Source organism: Chelon labrosus (genome assembly GCF_963514085.1).
Source record: "Chelon labrosus genome assembly, chromosome: 9".
NCBI lineage: Eukaryota > Metazoa > Chordata > Actinopteri > Mugiliformes > Mugilidae > Chelon > Chelon labrosus.
In genome coordinates, this window is record NC_140359.1 from 9,283,253 (window position 1) to 9,288,893 (window position 5,641).

Consider the following 5,641-nt stretch of genomic DNA (forward strand, 5'->3'; position numbering starts at 1 on the left):
TGGCGTGTCTGATTTCTCTGTTGTGGTGGTGGGATTACTCTGGGGATTAGCAGGATACTGGCAGCACCCATCGATGGGACAGACATGACAGTTCCCATCATGTAGTCCCCCGCTTCAACCCCTCGCTACTCCGCGGACTTAAAGCAGCACAAACAGCAGATTACATGAGTACGACAGCAGGGGAAGAAGTCACACATCACACAGTGGAGATTAGGCTGAACAAACTCGTTTTCGGCTGCCTGGGGGTATTCAACCCAAACATGGAGAGCTGTCTCTCATGGCCCACTTCGGGATAGATTAGGAAGCCGCAGACAGAATTTTCCTTCACAAGACTTTGGAATAAAACAACTACTGGTCTACAGTTCAAGTACAGTCATGAGCTAATATTATAAGTTTGCAGATGTAAGCATCATAATTTCCACTCCAGAACATTTGCAGGATTTTCATCTTTGTAAGGCTGTCCCAGCAGGATATGATGCTAGTGCACATTCTATACTTCAAGTGTCTAACACAGACATCCAGTGAACACTTGCGTAGCCAAGCGTAATGCATGTTTGCAACTATCTCTTAGTGACATTGATGCAGAGCTAAGCTATATGCCTCTAGGACCCTGGGGAATTAAGAGAGCTCAGGCTCTTGGGTGTATTTGCCCATCTGAGCTTGTGTTTGCTCAGGTCTCTGCTATGTACCTCTTAAGTTTTGCAGACTTGTTATTAAGGTTTGGATTGCAGCTGCATGTGTGGGAGTGCAGTATAAGCCGCAGAGACATGTCATATAAAAAAGCCTCCAGCCACTTCTCGTCTATTGAGGACACAGAAGCCATTTTATTTTCATTTAATAGGAAGAAACCTCCGGCATATTAAAGAGTGGCCTGCCACTGTTTCAGCCGATGTAGAGAATATAATGGTAATTTTTGCTTCCCTCCTTGAAGTACAAGGATTCCTGTACATCACAGGTTGAACAATACTTCCTTATTCCACAATTTGAAGGTTTATTAGATGAAAAACTGTAGTCAGAACCTACTCTGTGTGGGAGCGTCCCAAGCTGTAATTGCACGTAGCGACTGACACATTTTTAAGAGGACTGTTAGATATGAAGAGTAAGTGGGTGTAAATTGTCAAGTTTTGTTCTCGTTCTCATTCGTGTTGTACTTTCATTCTGGAGTAAAGTTTTCTTCCTGTGTTCAGTTATACACACCATCACCTGCAACACGTCTAATGCCTCCACTAGGACCTCGTCTGTTCTTCATATTGGCACGTTTAACCATGATATTGTTACTTTAATGGACCAAGCTAATAGACCAAGCAGAAACGTTAATCTGGACAACTCCCCTTAGCAAGCACAGGATCCCAGTCTGTATCCACAAATATAATGAGTTTTAAAAAAACAGCACGATGCCAGTTTTCTTTTGGATTAATTAAACACCGTCACCAAATTTGAATTTCGAGGTACAACTGTAAAAGTGTTGATTTATCCAGAGAGAAATGTCAACACTTGTCAAACCAAAATAATTGTTGTTTAGTCAGAACATATTACCTCTGCAGAACTTGTGTGAACACAAACTTTCAGGCTAGCTGTGGCAAAGATAACTTCATGGTTATTCATTCATTCATCTTCTGTAACCGCTTGTCCGCTGTGAAGGGTCACGGGGGGCTGGAGCCTATCCCAGCTGTCACCAATGAACCTAACGTGCATATCTTTGGACGGTGGGAGGAAGCTGGAGTACCCGGAGAGAACCCACGCAGACACAGGGAAAGGAAAAACTCCCTTTTAACAGGAAAAAACCTTGAGCAGAACACAGCTCATACGGGGGGGGGACCCATTTCCTTGAGGCCAGCTGGGTAGAGACAGAAGAAGAGAGAGGAGAGAGCAGCAGCAGGAACGAGATATACATACATCTGCCATAGATTCATACATCTGACTAAATTGTACATGATATGGCTGACGCATGCTACGCGAGAGATTAGATAATTAATAAAAACGAAAGAGCATAGCGGCACAAAACTGTTAGTAGAAGACTGGGCAGGCTGATGAGACCAGGACCACAAATAAGTAGTATGCAGCTCGACAGGTCAGAAACACAAAACTCCAAGTCGGAGAAACTCACAAGAAGATGGAGGAGGGGAGAGGAGGGAAAGGGAGATGGAAAGAGGGACACATAGCTAATAACATGCTAAACTGCAGTAGCACACAATGCATGAGTAGTAAGAGAGAAGAAATCAGATGAGAAATTAGAGGATAGGTGCTCGGTGCGAGAGAGAAGAAAGTAGAGGACAGGTGCTCAGTACATCATGGGAAGTCACCCAGCAGCCTAGGCCTATAGCATTTGCATTTCTCTTTCTTCCTGGGACTCATGTTGACCTTCCTGACCTTATCAGATACCTTCTGCAGAGTTACATGTTAGGATTTGCCACTCTAGCCCTGAGATGGACTGGCGACCTGTCCAGGGTGTACCCCTGCCTCTCGCCCAATGACAGCTGGGATAGGCTCCAGCAGACCCCCGCGACCCTTAACAGGACTAAGTGGGTATAGAAGATGAATGAATGAAGATTTGCCACTCGTATGTAGCAGCTGGAATGTTTATATTAGCATAGAGACTACAACAAAGGGATCCAGGTAACCTCTCACTGAAGCTAACATGGTCTGTTATAATCACCCATCAATCACTTGGCAAAAAGGCAAACTATGCTTTTATATTTGAGTTTGTGTAGAATTATGGAACCATCTATCACCTTTAAAAAAACAAGAAGGAAAATTAGATAATAAAATATTAATGACTATTAAATTAATAACTATTAGTAACTATTAAATTATAGTAGAAGTCACAATAGGACAAGAAGTCACATAGAGCATGCTGAAATGGCTACTGAAAGACATATACAGGAGTATGCAGATTAGCTCACATTCACACATATAAATACTTTTCTATGACGCTGTATACTCAACCTTCAAAGTTTGTAACAATGGTATTGTAAAGATATGTACATTTTTGTGCACTCTCTCTTTGAATTTGAAATGTAAATGAGAATGGGGACATTGGAGCCTTGTGTGTGACTAAAAGCACCTCAGCAGAAGTTACCTCCATCTGTCAAACAGAAGGATGATGTACATTGAAAACACATTCCCTTCCTCATGGCATTCACATCTATCACCAGTTTATGGCCACTCTCCTTACTCTGGCACATTTGCGCTGTGGCATCCATCTATGTCAGCGTCCTAACTTGCATATCCGGGGGCATGTATTGTTACTCTGTCCTTTAAGTGTTCATAACATATTCTTGACAGGTTTCAACTTGTGTTTTTTTTTTTTTTTTCTGCATCTGCAAGCCACTCTGAAAGGAGAGGAGTCACTATAGAAAGGACACAAAATTCTGACAGCTTGACGCATGTCAAATGATGGCTGAATGTGCCACACATCTGACAAGTGACTGACCTTTTGTGCAACAACTGCTGACAAAAAAAGCCTGTTTACTTGTAAGAGCATGTCTCTGCTATTTTAATAAATATTTGATTGGAAGATTACTCAAACATTCAGTTGGCGATTCCTCAAGTCAAAACTGTCTAATTCTCATAAAGTGGAAATTGTGGTTCTGTTTACTTGCAGATACTACGGCTTGCTTAGTCTGATTAAATATTTGTGTTTGTATGCATGTATGGCAAGGACTCCTTTCCACAAAGTTACCATTCCTGTGTTTGTGATAGGTACAAGCAACACTGAGGGCGGATCAGCTTCAACACTAGTTTGGGGGAGTAAGTCTTCCCAGCCTTGCTTAATACGATGCAAAGTGTACTTTTTCACTGTGTGAGAAGCAGGTAAATAGGAAAGGATCTAAATCATCCTAGGGCACCACTACCATGCTGGAGCAACCCCAGCACACAGATGCTGCTGCTGCTGCTGCTGCTGCTGCTGCTTATCACAGTGCTGCAGTGCAAGATAAAAGCTCAATACGCTCATAGCAGTAGTTGGTGGCAACTTCCCCCTGTCTCCAGATACTGGGAGCTTTGGACACACTCTCTCTGTGTTGCTATGTTGGCTAATCCTCTTTATTAGTCAATAAAGCTCCATTACATTTATCATGACAAGTCTGCAAGCTACGAGTACAAGACAACAAACAAGCAACTGTTGTTGTAGTAAAATAAGTCAGCATGTGCACCCACTTCCACCACTGGAGAACAGTCATATTTGAGTTTTGTTTTTGGAAGATGATGCACAGTAGTGTTTCACCCTGCTGAAATTCGCTCCCTTTTCCTAAAAACATGCGGCACAAATGTTAGCATCACTTTCATGCAGCGCTTAGAAATATGCGGACACATGCATAAATTGAAATTCTGCTCTTCTTCTCATCAGGATCTCTGTTAACAAAATGAGCTAAAAAGAGTGGAAAATCGAATAATTTCTGATGCAACTGGGCTGCAAGTAGTAGTCAGTCACCCACCTTTACTTTACTAACACAGAAACTCCTCTTTGCCATCAGAGGGCACTAAAAATCTATCCGGTGCTCGACATTCAGTGACCATGTGAATTTATATACCACTGGAATTAAAGCTGATGTATTAATGATGTATTACAAAAAAAATACAAAGTAGCCCCGTGTTGTCACATTCAGAAGGTAGACAGAAAAATAATGAATGAAGCACAAAAATGAGTGTGATTCAGTCATGTTAATTAGTCTGCTGGGTGAATTCAATCTGTGATCATTATTCAGCCAGTCAAGGTCTGACAAGGTCACAATATCTTGAACCCCTGTGCAGAAAATCACCCACGATTAGAAGAAGAGGAGAAGAAGAATCAACTTTGTAGATGTTAATAATGATTTAACATTTACAGAAAATAAGGTGAAATCCATGGTTTGGGAATGCAATGCATTGACATCATATGACTGATAATGAGTTCAACATGTTTTATTTTTAATGACAAAATGTGGACTACTTCTGGAAGAGCAACATGACATTTTTCAGAAAAACTAATTTATACACTATCTATCTATCTAAATTAATGCAAAAAACAAAACAAAAACAAAACTATGATCAAATATGGACATTTATTGTCCATAATATCTGACACGGTGTGGGATCCACATACAACCAAGAAAGTGATCCGAAATGGGAATACGTCACTTGCTCTGCCATTCCACACAAACCCAACGCAGGGTTAATCCTACCGGCAGCGTAATGTAGCGGATGAACAGTGGCGGATGATGAGTTTAGTGCCCTGAGGACTGCGCTCAAGACAGTCAGTGATCTGCTAACAGCCGTTTAACACCGCCGAGTCCCAGCAGCAGCGGCAGACTGGGAGACCCACTCAGTCTGAACGACTTGTTAGGATAATTCGCTTGTTAGAGTAATATTCATGCACACGGAACCGTCTCCGTCGCGCGATTTTTAACTAAAGACTTCCACATCTCCTGCTTACGCACAACTTTTACGCGCAGCCGGGGACCTCTCGATGAACAGACTTCGCTGCGCTGGCCGTGTTGCCCACAACGCGGACTACACCGCAACTAATACTCACACAGGTGTGATTATGTTAAGCGTGCGAACTGCGGGGATGGATGAAACGATCCGCTCCGTAATCTGCTGAAACCGAACACAGCGGACACTGGGAACTTGCTTGGAACAGCGAGCCTCGCCGGGTGCCAAA